Source organism: Dermacentor silvarum, chromosome 4 (genome assembly GCF_013339745.2).
Source record: "Dermacentor silvarum isolate Dsil-2018 chromosome 4, BIME_Dsil_1.4, whole genome shotgun sequence".
NCBI lineage: Eukaryota > Metazoa > Arthropoda > Arachnida > Ixodida > Ixodidae > Dermacentor > Dermacentor silvarum.
The window spans coordinates 163,708,054-163,722,423 of NC_051157.2; positions in this window are offsets into that span (position 1 = coordinate 163,708,054).

Here is a 14,370-nt window from a genome sequence, read left to right on the forward strand (position 1 = left end):
ATCTATTAATGATCAAGAGCTTCATTTTATTCTCCCTGGGTTTGATTTATTTCGACATGACCGTGAGAACAAACGAGGTGGCGGTGTTCTTATAGGCGCTCACCGCTCCCTGCAGTGCGCCCGTATAACTGTTCCCTCCCCTTTAGAAATCATTTTCGTCATCTGCAAGGCCCACCCATTATAATCGGGGCTTGTTACCGTCCCCCAGACAGTGACCGCTCATTTACATCATTGTTTCATGATGCATTACACAAAGTATCTTCTCTGTATCCCAAAGCTGCTATCTCTATCTTTGGGGATTTTAACTTTCCATCCATTACCTGGTCCGACCTAGCTTACACTTTATCAAAACAGAATGAAGAAACTGACTTTGTAAACACGTGCCTTACATTTGGCCTATCGCAACTAATCAGCTCGGCAACCAGATGCACAGCGCAATCTTCTAACATTCTGGACCTTTTGCTAACTTCACAACCAGACAATTTCTCCCCGCTTAGTTACCTCGATAACATCAGCGATCACGCAGTGATTCACGGCATGTACACATACAAATCGATTCGCCTAAACGCCAGGACAAAAACAATAACACTATATGATAAAGGAGACTATGACGGTATGAACGACGAACTAGGCAATTTTTGCGACTCATTTTTCCCGGATTTCCACGCACGCTCCGTAGACTTAAATTGGTCCCTGTTTAAAAATGAAATGCAACGACTAATGAAAAAATATATTCCAGTAAGAAATATCCGTGAACAACCTATGTCGCCATGGTTTAATGCAGATTTAAAACGACTGAAGAACAAAAAAAAGCGCCAATTCAGATCGGCTAAGTTGGCAAATACTCCGTACGCGTGGGACAAATATCGATCTACGGCTAAGCTATTCGATTCTGTTTTAGCAAGCAGTAAGCGCACCTTTTTCGGCTTCACACTACCTTCCTTAATACGCAGCAGCCCGAAGCAATTTTGGAGGACCATCAATCCTCGTGATTCTTCGACATCTATATCTCTGTTAGATCAAGCCGGTATCGCCATTGCAAAACATGAAGTTGCCGAGACTCTTAATACCACATTTTGTTCTGTCTTCACCCATGAGCCCTCCCATAGCCTTCCAGCATACCCCTTCTTTGATTATCCATGCATGCCCAGTATCAATTTCGAACCCCGTGGTATCTCTAAAATCATCGACTCATTAAAACTAACCTCATCTGCAGGCACTGACGGTATCAACAGCAAAGTATTAAAAATACTAAACATATCGTCAGCGTCATTCTAGCGCAAATTTTCCAACAGTCTCTCGAATCAGGTTCTGTTCCTTTAGATTGGAAAATTGGCAAAGTTATACCTATTCCAAAAAATGGCTCAACAAATACTTACCGTCCCATTACCCTCACCAGTGTGTGTTAAAAAATAATGGAGCACGTTATTCACTCCCACGTTGTCAAATTTTTAACTTCTGTCGATTTCTTTACTCCTAACCAACACGGATTCCGGCAGGGCCTTTCTTGCGAAACTCAATTAGCTTTCTTTATTAATGATATCAGTTCTAGTCTAGATAATAACATCCCTGTAGATGCCATATTTCTTGATTATGAAAAAGCCTTCGATAAAGTACCCCATCATCGACTCTTGCTAAAACTATCGCATCTCAACTTAAGCCCCTTAGTACTTGAATGAATAAGAGAGTTCCTCACCAACCGCCAACAGTTTGTTTCCGCCAACGAAGTCAACTCCACCTTCTCTCCTGTCGCCTCCGGTGTCCCACAGGGAACAGTACTCGGCCCGCTACTTTTCTTAATTTACATCAATGATCTACCCGCGTGCATCTCTTCAAACATTCGCCTATTTGCAGATGATTGTGTCATTTACCGTTCCATCACAAATCCCACCGATAAACTAATGCTTCAGCGCGACCTAACACACGTTGACAATTGGTGTCAAACATGGCTCATGGTGCTTAATGTTAAGAAAACTTCCGTAATCTCTTTTCATAGACGACAACAATATCAAACTTATACGTACATGCTTAATGGCGAGGTCATTTCTTCAGTAGATTCCCTCAAATATTTAGGACTTCACATCACCCGTGATCTCACGTGGTCATCACACGTCATGCACATCACAAACAAAGCCAACCGCACCCTTGCCTATCTACGTCGCAATATCGCACTTTGCCCACCCTCCGTTAAGTTATTAGCCTATCAAACTCTTGTGAGACCAAAGTTAGAATATGCATGCGCAATCTGGGACCCCCATAAACAAAACCTTAGCAAGACCCTCGAGTCGGTACAAAATCGTGCAGCCAGATTCATCTTTTCGGACTACTCATACCATACAAGTGTCACTCAGCTAAAATCAAAAGCTAATCTTCCCAAACTAGATAGGCGTCGCAAAACCTTCAGACTCTGCCTTTATCATAAACTCTACCATACCCTCCCTCCCGAAAACACCCTTATCAAACCAGCACACCGTCTTTCAAGCCGTATCAGCCACCATAAAGCCGTTTATCCACCACATGCTCGGACAACTGCTCATCTTCATTCCTTCTTTTCTGAAACAGCCGTCGACTGGAACAACCTTCCAGTAAGCGCCATTGTTCATGCTGATCCTGTGCGTTTTAGGTCTGTCATTGAATCACTTGCCTGATTGTGTCAACTGCTTGTATTACCGGTAGCACTATCTTTACCATGTTTATGTCGATGTCCTACTGTATTTATCGAGATGTCTGCCTGTCTTTGCTTGCCGTGTAACATACCAAATTGTGTTCTTGCTAATTTGAATGCTCGCCCACCCCTCATGTAAAACCCCTTCAACAGGGGTATTTGAGGTATTGTAAATAAATAAATAAATAAATAAATAAATAAATGTGCACCCGGACGGAGTTCAGATCACCGGTGTTGATCACACTCTCAACCCTAAACACCGCAGGCACGCCATCCATACACTCCGGGCCATACAATCGGCCTCCAGGGATGCAGCCCTCCATGAAAAGTCCAAGCAGGGCGACGTCCTGCAGTGCGTGGCCGCCGATCGCGCCAGTTCGCACTTCATGCGCTCGGGTTCTTTCACCCGGCTTGGTGACTGGCGGTTCATCTGCAAATCCAGACTCAATCTGCATGTGGATGACGGTTGCATGTGGGTGACGGCTGAACGCGATCAGCGTGGTAGGGTGTGTGGTTATGCTAGGGAGACCTTGCCGCACGTCTTGTGTCACTGTATGCCACATATTTCGCAGTACATGGCCCGACACAACCTCATCGTGGCACGTCTGCGTACTGCGCGCCGGGGTCGGTTTACCATCATCTACGCACATCGGAGAAACCAACCTTCGCCCTGACATCGTCCTGGCACGTGGAGAGGAGGCAGTAATCAGTGATGTCTGTTGTCATTTCAACTACCGCCCGCAGGCTTTCGCCGAGGCATGCCACGCCAAAGTCACCAAGAACGAGACCGTACGTGTCTATCTGGCCCGGTGATATCAGCGAGTCTCTGCACAAGCAGCAACCGTGGGTCATTGGGCTCTTGGGACCCGGGCAACGGCCTCGTGATGTGACAGATCTGCTCCTAGTTCACCTGAAGCTGTTCAAGAGGTTGGTCGTCTGACATGAATTCTACGTCACGGGAGACATACCAGCGTCCCATCGCGCACCGTTTGCGCTTAACTGTTCGCGCTTTAGCCTTGGTGCATGGACATCGCTGTGTTGATATTCTTTCTTTTTTCTTCGTGTAAACTTTCCACTTTCTGTTTCTTGCATTCCAAACATTTGATTAAAATTAGTTGTGACCTTTCTGCTTGGGACCTCTTGAGGTCCCAGGAGTGACAACGGTAGTTCCAGGGCGCGTTACAGGTACGGGAGCCCACCAACCGCAGTCCACAGGGATATATGTCATTGCGCTTGGACCCTGTCTTCACCATCACCAGGGTCGGCCCAATTTTTTGTTGACGGAGACCAAGATTAGATTAGATTAGATTAGGTTATGGGGGTTTCACGTGCCAAAACCACGATCTGATTATGAGGCACGCCGTAGTGGGGGACTCCGAAAATTTCGACCACCTGGGGTTCTTTAACGTGCACCTAAATCTAAGTACACGGGTGTTTTCGCATTTCGCCCCTATTGAAATGCGGCCGCCGTGGCCGGGATTCGATCCCGCGACCTCGCGCTCAGGAGCCCAACACCATAGCCAATGAGCAACCACGGCGGGTAGACGGAGAACAATATTACACGGAACCCTAGAAAAATACAGCTTCGCTGTAAAAAAAAGACATTTCCACAGTGATTAGGTACACTGGGTATGTGCCCTGGGTCTGCGCTGTCCTTCAATGAAGGTCTTTGATGTCAACTTGGCGGACTGGGTATAGGCCACTAGGTGCACAGCAAGCGATGGAACAACTCTCAGAGTTCGCAGGCACCGGCGAGCCACACTTCTTGTCTCAGAGGCGGCGCGCGGACTCCTCAACAGTGCCACCAGATGGCGTAGCGTGTCGAGAAGGAACTGCGAGAGAGGAGACCGATTGCCGGATGACGCGTTTCTCCGCGTTTGCGCGCACTGGTGCGCCATGCATTTGGAGGCCACGCACAGAATTTGGGGCGGCTTCGATAAAGGCGCCGAGTGTTCTTAGAAATGTCCGAAAAAGGAGTCCAGCTGCAATACGTGCATCATACAAAACTCGTCTCGATGGTGGCAATCCGGTGTGTCCCTATATTTACACAATGCTAAACGCCTTACCTTTAATTGTCATCCTGAATGATGCCAATTTTCAAAGTTCTCGTTCGAGCATTCCACATGTAGCTCTCGCTAACTAAGGTTGCTGCCATTGTGCTTGGACCCTTTCATCACCATCACCAGGGTCGGCCCAAATTTTGTAGAAGGAGAACAAGATTAGATTAGATTAGATCCTCATGCAATCTCTCTACCGAAGACATGTCGTTTGGCCCGGGCGCTGAACAATTGCCAGCGTCCAACAGGGCTTTATGCCAATCGTATATGGCTGTAATCTTCGAATTCACCATTTAGTGTTGGTTTGCCAGTTAATCCAGAGTCGCACAATTGAAACTTGACCTTTTTTGGTGATTTTACCAAATCTAATGAGTACTAGATCGGTGTTCAAAGATGACTGGCTATGGCTATGGTTTTTTTTTTTCTCGTAGTTTTACTGCGCGTTATACAGCAGCCTCTACAGGTTACTTGTGACTCGAAAGCGCACAACCTATCTTTAGAAAGAGGCCACAATTGATGTGATTCCTTTCTCTTGCGGTATTTGGCTGCATCGATAACAGTGTTGTCACTGCCGTCGCTGCCGGCGTTCCTAACGTCGCGGCAGGCATTCCTCATAGCGCAAGGCAAGTGACGCTCATGGCATTTGCCACGACGTCGTTCCTACTGCGCCACAGAAGTTTTCTCACGTGCTCCGTCACACCTTGTAGCATCTGTGCATTGTTGGAACACCTTGCGAAGAGGCCTCAGGCAACGTTTAACCTTACTGTCCTTTCAATGCTTCGCCCTTCTTGGAAAATCAACAGCTTCATTTCTTATTTTGTGAGTAAATCGCATTGTCCGACGGCGTTACGCCATAGCGGTTACAAGATGATTGTAAACAAGTGATCATTTTTAGAGCGCCCTTGCGCTCCTCACAGCTTGTTTCATTGTTTGATACTGTTTGAAAGTGTTGCCGAAGAGGGCGCGCATACGGTCGGTATTTCTGTGCAATAGCATACACCCATATCGGTTAGAAATGTGTCATTTTTCTTTGAACTTTTATCAGCAGAAACATTTATCAACATGCTTTCGAAAATCAGGCGCTGATCCTACCATCTCAACTTACTGCGCAATAGACGGAAACCAGTTTGCACACGAAATAGGTATCTCGAAACTGAGAAAAAGAAAAGATCAAGTGCAGTGACGTATCGAGGTCGAGATTATTATTGCCGCATGCGTTGTAGATCTAATACCCGTTATAGCGGTATAGTAAGAGATTGTCTGTGATCACATCCTAATATAGGGAAAATATATTAAAGCTATGAAATGCGTTATGCCGTCGCTTTGCATAGGAAATGTGACGGAAATGATGAACCCATATATAGACAATTACTTCTTTTTTTCTTTGTCTTATCTTTTTCCTGCCAGCTGAAGGCGCCAGGCACTCTCACCTTTAATGTTATCGGCAGTAACTCTTTATCTCCGTTGAGTTTTGGGCGCCGCACTGGACGGTGCAATATATGAAGCAAGAAGAGCATAAAAAGAAATGCTGCTACCGATAGAATGAAAGGTGAGCGCAGCTTTAGGTGTGAGCCAGCTGTGAAACAATGATACAAGGAAGATAAACTTTTAGAGGCTAGACACAACACTCTCCATCAATAATGCTGATGACGCTACAGATCAGCGCTTTCGACTCGAACAGCGTAGTTAAATTTCATCGGTCTCGGAAGTTTCACCATGTCTTTCCTATCGTACATGCTGGTTTGAGAGGGGTGATGTGTCGCTAGTTTCAACCTTCACTGTTAGCTCTGTATGAAAGTCTCTTGAGGAATGTTCAAAGTATCAGCTCCTTCATGTACCCTCCAGCCTTGAGTAGACGTGGAGTCCCTCCTTGCGTAAACTGGGTCCGATTGTCGTGGAACGGGGCCGCCGGGAGTTTCCACTGTGACCATTCTTGCTCTGGCTGCAGATAATAGAGCAGTCGCCTGCCACTTGTCATCCTTGCCGCAGTTGTGGAGGAGGAGGAGGAATAAACATTTTATTGAAATAGCAGACTGAGGTTCTTGTGGGTGAAGCCCCTATTGCAGGGCCCCACTGGCTCTAGCGGCTCGTTCGGCTTGGTCCAAGGCTGCCTGCTGGCTTCCCAGGTCCTGCCGGGCGAGTCGCGCCTCCAACGACCTTTCAAGTTTGTTGCGTGTGACGAGGGGTGCGTTTCCATCTACTGGTCTTTGTTTGCAATGCCAAGTGATATCTATGAGGGTTGGTGTATCGCTGCACCAAGGACAGCAGTCATCGTATTGGGACGGGTGTATTTTGCTGAGTGTATGTATACTGAGATATGTATTCGTTTGTAGGCGTCTCCAGTCACGGGATTGCCAGCGTGTGAGTTTAGGGTGGGGTGGCGCCATTGTCTGCCTTGCGCGTGTTTGGCTGTCGAGAATATCTCGCGGCAGCGTAGGTGTGAGGTATTCCTCCCGGACAGTTGTGGACAACATTCGTGTGAGGTGCTGATGTCCAGTCAACTGGTGGTGCTGGTTCTCCTGCATCAGAGGAGGTAAACATGTGCCCAGACGAGACGCGGTAGCCGATGTGCCTGCACGGAGCGGCTTTCTCCTGTAGGAAAAAGCAGCTTGCAAAGGGGTTCCTCTGTCTGCCTTGACCAATTTTCCTCAGGGCGTATTTTACAGTAAAGACGGCTCTCTCGGTGACACGATTAAACTGTGGATGAAATGTGGTCATTCGCAGGTGGTTTATATTGTTTCGCTTGAAACAGTCGTGAAATTTTTTGCGACGAGTCGGATGAGTCGGGTGGTCTGATACACGCTTCCTTAAAGTGTCCTTATGGTTTCGATGTTGTCCTCGTAAGCCTGGATTCATAGTTCAAGGACCCTGATGCTGTTTACTGTCCGGATGAGGTGCCTACCACTGACGTAGAGTTGAATTGGTGGCGTTATATATGCCGACTTGTGTCCCCTCCGTGGCGATTGATGGAGCAGGAGCTCTGACTTTTGCTGGGAGCAACCCAAGTCTACCTGCTTGACGTACGTTTCCACCTCGTCTTTCGCTTTCTGCAGGACGTCTTGGATGTGTCCGTCTCTGCCCTACCGTAAGCCAGAGGGTGACGTCGTCCACAGAGATACTATTTTTCCTTCTATGTTTCTAGATATTTCAGGGAGGCCAAGCATGGCGAAGTTGAAGAGGAAGGGGGAAAGGACCGAGCATTTCCGCGTCGACTCGATGCCGCCCGATCGTTAGGGCAGCCATCCGGTTCATCAGAAAAGCTTTCACGTAGTCGTAGGCTCGAGGGCCTAAGCCTAGTTTTTTTAAGTTTTCCAGCAGCGCTTCCTGTCGCACGCTGTCAGAAGCTTTAGGTAAATCCAACCCCAGTATTGCCCTGATGTTTAGAGGAGAGCAGCGGTTTCCGTCGATAATCTGAAGCCTGAGCCGACTTGCGTCCCCTCCGGGGCGATTGAGAGAGCAGAGCTCTGACTTTTGCCGGGAGCAACCCAAGTCTACCTGCTTGACGTACGCTTCCACCTCGTCTTTCGCTTTCTGCAGGACGTCTTGGATGTGTCCGTCGCTGCCCTACCGTAAGCCAGAGGGTGACGTCGTCCACAGAGATACTATGTTTCCTACTATGTTTCCAGATATTTCAGGGAGGCCGAGCATGGCGACGTTGAAGAGGAAGGGCGAATGGACCGAGCCTTTCCGCGTCGACTCGATGCCCCCCGATCGTTAGGGCAATAGCATGACTCGAAATTCTATAAGGGCATGAGGAAAAAGACCCTTATCATCCGTGTACCAGTTCATTCTGTTCAACACTACGTGCTCCATTAGCTTTCCCAGGCACGAGATAAGCGAGATGGGTTGCAAGTTCCATTACTGTAGTTAATTCTCCGGCTTCGGCATCTTAAGGACCTTGGCGGTCTCCCATTTTCTGGGGATTGTGCCCCCTCCAACATGGATTTATGTATTCGGTGAGAGCCTCAATACAATACTCGTCTATGTTTTTTAGCATTTTTTGTAACACGGCCCGGTCCCAAGCAGATTTGGTGCGGATATCCTGTATCCCCCCCTCCCCATGTGTCCTCCGTCGTAAGAGGGCGGCTGAAAATGGCGTTTGCAGCTTCCGCGCATGGTTTAAGTTTCTCTTTCAGGTTTTTCGCCATGTATCGGTCACGGATTTAATCGATTAGGGCATCGTACGTGTTCCGGTAAGTGTGCAGAATTTTGCCTAGGATTTGGTTTTAATTATGGGCATTTACGGGCCAAAACCGCCATCTGATTATGAGGCACGTCGTAGTGGGAGACTCCGGCAAATTTGGACCAGCTGGAGTTCTTTAACGTGCGCATAAATCTATGTACACGGGTGTTTTCGCATTTCGCCCCCATCAAAACGCGGCCTCCGTGACCGGGATTTGATCCCGCGATCTCGTGCTTATCTGCCCAACACCATAGCCACTAACCAAGCACGGCGCGTTTTGCCTAGGTTGTGTGCCGGTTCAGTTCTGCTCCCAGTTGGGTCTCTCAGATAACTAAGGAGCTGCGTTGTCCCATGCCATTGCAGGCGTTTTCCCAGTTCTGGCGCGACAGCTGAGTGATGTAACGTTCAATTCGTTCGTTCATTGCCAGCCGCCTGCGCAGTACACGGTTAAGTTTTTGCTTGCGTAGCCGTTTCTGCAACCCTCACTTCCCTTCCGACATCGGGAGTAGTTTGGCGTCGGCCTGTTGTATTTCGGCTTACTGTGGGATGGCCTTTTTGACTTTATCCACGCATGTTTGAAACTGTTCGACCAACGATTCTATGTTTACGATTTCGTCCGTCAATGCGCTCATCATGCCAGTACCTTTAGGCTGCTGTGAACTTCCTGAATGCGTCCCAATCTGTGATTGTGATCTGCTTGCCCCCTTTGGTTTGTGAGGGCCTGCTTCGAGTTTTGTGGCGACTCTGTAATAATCATCATTTTCTATATTTGCTTGTGTATTTAGCAATTAGGCGCTGTGCTGAGCGTTCCTCGTAAAAGTAGAGTCTGGTACGGTGCGCACGCTCACAGTGTTTCCCATCCTAGTGAGGTACGCCGGGTCGGAAATTCCACCCCTTGGCCGATTCCCTCTTTGTACCCCCAGATAGGGTGGTGTGCGTTAAAGTCCCCGGCTATCAATTTTGCTTTATGCTTGGCAATGTGCAATCGTTTGCGGAAGAGGTTCGCGAATCTGTGTTGTTTCCTCGGACTGTTGTAAATGTTCAGGACGAATAAGCTCCCCTGCATTCTTTTTGCTCATTGTGATTTCCAAGAGGACGTGGTCTACAGTCTTATAACGCCGGTGTCGTGACGTATGGCTATCTGCTTACGTGTAACCATAGTCACTACTGATGCATTTCTATCGCCTAAGTTGGCTCCCCCCCCCCCCCCCATCTAATACGTTTTGTATCCCGTTGGTTTGGCCAAGCCTTTTAGTTTTCTGTAAGCCTATGACGTCGGGCGCCTCCCCCGCGATCTTGTTGTTTATGAATTGCTAAAGGTTGCCGCGTTTTCGGCGGTACCCATGGCAATTCCACTGCCAGATTACGTATTTTAGGTTATTCGATGCCATAGTTTTTGACTGGAGTTTTGTCTTAGCCGGTTCTAGCTCTCTCCGAAGAGGCGGGTCTGTCACAGGGTTTAGATTATTTCCTGCGTTCCTCCTCCGTTCGCTAGGCGCGGTGGTGCTGCCTGTAGTAGTGATGTTCTGGCGTTGAGCGCGGTGAGCTGCATGCCTACATTTTCTACAAATTTTGTGAGCAGGGCTTCAAATTTCTCGATGAACGTGTCGGCGAGCGTTTCCCTCCATTCATTTCGCGTCTCTTCAAGCTGGGGCATGTTTAAGAATTCGGTGCCCCCTGCAGTTTTTGGTGGTCGCGGCGTGATCGCAGCCGAGTCTTTCACCGTGCGTTTAAGGAAAAGGAATTCTGATTACATGTCCTCGTTAATCGAGCACCCTGATGCCTTCCGAGCACAACTCACAATTGCAATTACTTTTATTTATATAGAAAAAGTATACCTGCTGCGCCACAAAGCCATAATTGCAGGGGGGGGGACATTTTTAGCAGAAAAAAAGCATAATCCAAAGGCGTGGTAAAGACTCAAATGTGGATATGTGTTTGTTTGGAGTTTTCGCCATATTACGGCCTCCTCTCGCGTCAGAGAATTATGAGGTGGGGGTAGTGTTCTTCGTGAAAGGCGATAGTGTTGTAGGATGTGAGTGTAGGTTAATGGTATGGGCTCTGGTTGGAACTGCTCGGCGCGGTCATCTCGCGGCTCCCGGTGTGCATGCGCTCGGGCGTAGGCGTGTGCCTGCTGATTGCCGCGTAAGGACTCATGCCCCGGAGTCCACACGATTTGTATGTATGGTGGCAGCTGGTGCGCTCCATTCAGAATGCGATGTGCAGCCCTGGAAATTTTGGCTCTGGAGTAATTTCTGCATGCCGTCTGAGAGTCCCTCAGAACTATGACGCAATCCCACTGTGGTCTCGTCGTGATGGCTACCGCTATCGCTCGTTCCTCTGCCTCCGCAGCGCTCACTCTGGAAACCGACGATGATTTATTTCGGTCCCGTGATTGTCGACTACGCTGGTGACGAATGCGGTGCTTCTTGCGGTGCTGGCCGCGTCTACGTACAAGACATTGGGGTGGTTTCCATACTTTCTCGCGAGCGCCTGCGCTCGGGCTTGTCTCCGTCCGATGTGGAAGTTTGGGTGCATGTTCCTGGGAATCGGTGAGACGTACATAGTTTCTTCTATTCGTGTTGGGATTTTGGTCAGTGCGCTGGTCTTCCGTACGGAATACCCAAGACGTTCCAAGACGCAGCGTCCCGCTATTGTGCGTAGTAGTCTTTCCTTCTGGCTTACCAGGTGGGCCTCTATGATTTCCCGTGCGTTGTTGTACACCCCTGTCTCCTCGAGGCGAAAAGTAGCCGTTCCGGGTGGGAGTCCGAGCGCTTCCTTATACGCCTTGCGTATCAGCCGGTCGAGTACCTCCACTTCCGCGTTCCTTAAATTTAAATATGGTGCCGAGTATGCAATGCGGCTCACAATCAGAGCCTGTAATAATCGAATATGGTCCTGTTCCTTGAGCCCCTCTTCCTGCTAGTAATTCGTTGAATCATGCGCAAGATCTGCGTGGTCGTGTGTTGTAGCTTCTGTATGGCGTATCCTCCGCCCCCGTCCTTTTGTAGGTGTAAGCCGAGGATCCCAAGTCTGTCTACCTTGGTAATCTCTCTAGGACCTATTCGCAGGTGGATGGTTGGTGCCGGGGCTGTTGATCGTCCTCGTGAGCGCTTCTCGATTATGAGGAGCTCCGACTTCTCCGGCGCGCAATGCAGTCTGCATGTCTCCGCATAACTTGCTACGACGTCTACTGCCTCCTGTAATGCCTCTTGTTGTTCTCCTATGGACCCTCCGACCGTCCATATCGTGATGTCGTCTGCATATAAGGCATGTCTGATCCCCGGTATTTTCTAGAGTTGGGCTCGGAGTTTCATCATGGCCACATTGAAAAGTGTCGGTGACAGCGCAGCTCATTGTGGCGTTCCTCTGTTAGGTGTGTCTATTCGCTGTGACCTCACATTTCCCAGCCCTATTGTGGCTGTGCGATCAGTGAGAAAAGCCCTCACGTAGCTGTACGTTCGTCGGCCGCAATTCGTGTCACTGAGATTGGATAGTATGGCTTCGTGCCCCACGTTGTCAAAGGCTCCCTTTAGGCCTAGTGCGAGAATTGCTTTTGGGCAGCACGGCGTTGCTGCAGTCAGTACTTCCTCTTTGAGCTGCAGAAGCACGTATTGCGTTGACAAGTTGGGCCGAAAACCAAACATCGTGTTCGGCATGAGTTGACGTTCTTCGAGATGCGTCTGTAGCCTGTCTAAGATAACACGTTCCATCAATTTACCGAGGCAAGACGTAAGCGAAATGGGTCTTAGGTTCTCCAGGCAGGGAGTTTTTCCTGGCTTTGGTGTCAGTGTAATCTCCGCATGCTTGAATTCCGGGGGTAAGATCCCTCTGCTTCAGTGTGCATTTAAGCGTTCAAGTATTGCCTGCATGGTAGAATCGTCCCGGTTACGTATCAACTTGTTGGTGATTCCGTCCTTGCCAGGAGTGGTGTTTCGAGTGAGTCTTGCGATCGCTCGTGTCAGCTCGGAACGCGTTATGTCCCGGTCGAGCTCGCTGTTTTCCAGTCCGGCGTAGTCAGCCGCTGGCTTTGCCCCAATATCGGCTGGCCAATATATCTGCTTTGTAAGGCACACAATAGCTGATTGTCTGTGCCTCCGAAGTTGTGTAGTACTCGGCTCATCGTGTGCTTGCTTTCTCTCTTGCTCTGGGTCGGATCTACGAGATGTCTGAGTATGGTACACGTCTTCGCAGTGCCCAGCGTTCCTTGGAGGGAGTTACAGAACTGGTCCCAGTTCTGTCGTGCAAGTTGCTCTGCGTAGCGCTCTGCCTCGTCCGTTAGTTTCGCGATGCGTATTTTTAGCTTACGGTTGTGCCGTTGCCTTCGCCATCTTCTAAGCAGACTGTGGCGCGCTTCCCACATGTGTAAGAGGCGCGGATCCACTGCCGGATTGTCCGTGGTGAGTGCAACCTCCTTGGAGTGTTTGGCTACCGATTCCTGCAGTTCTCTAATCCAGGCCTCTAGATCGGTTATCGCTTGGGCTTCTTGAGTTTCTCTTTCGCTGCGGAAGTTTGCCCAGTCAGTCACACGAAGCGCAATGATATACGCTTACGACAGGTTAGCCGATAAAAACAACTGAAACTCAGAGCACGTTTTACATTCGACAATACTCTTACGAAGATCATTTCAGTGCATCGATCAAATTATTTGCAGAAAACATCAGTGCGACAGCGCGTTTCAATCACTTCAAACTCGTGATGACATCGCAAATAAATGAAATAGGTCGGAAAAGTGTACAAGTTCTTGTGTACTCCTGTCAGACCAGAGTGAATTCCGAAAAAAATTTATATTTCGCCACTGAGTGGCGTTGTGCTAGTGTTTGCCAGCCAAGGCTTTCTTTAATTATTGAAATACTGCTGTGGAATTTGTAATTTCCTGAAAAAAAACCTGGCAGCACGGTTTTCAGTACGTTAAAGTTTGTCTAGCAGCTATGAGGTTTGAGGGTCCTAATCATCGCAAGCGTACTCGAGTACCGTACGAACATTTGTGCTGTAAACCTGCACTTAAACACTTTGGGGGGCATTATGAAAATTACGTCCAATGACGTTTAACAATATTGGTTACTTTAAGGTGATATATTAAATATGTTTATTAAAGGTCAAATGTCCTCAAAAGTACACCCCGACATATTTGTAATGTTCAACCCGTTCAAGAGGCACTCCATCCACATTATAAACGGATCTCACGCGGAGGCGTTTATGGGTGAAAGACACGAGTTAACATTTTCGACTGCTTAAAGACATCCCAAACTCCGAGAACAGCCTTGAAGTGTGTTGAAATCACTTGGTAAGCAGCTAACATCATCAAAATTGTGTATGTGTCTATGAATGAAACAGTCGTCTGCATTCAATTGGAGTTTGCACTGAAGTCATTGGACAATATCATTTATCTAAACTAAAAACACCAATGGCCCCAAAAGAGACCCTTAGGACACGCCAAATGTTGCGTAACACCCTTTTGATCT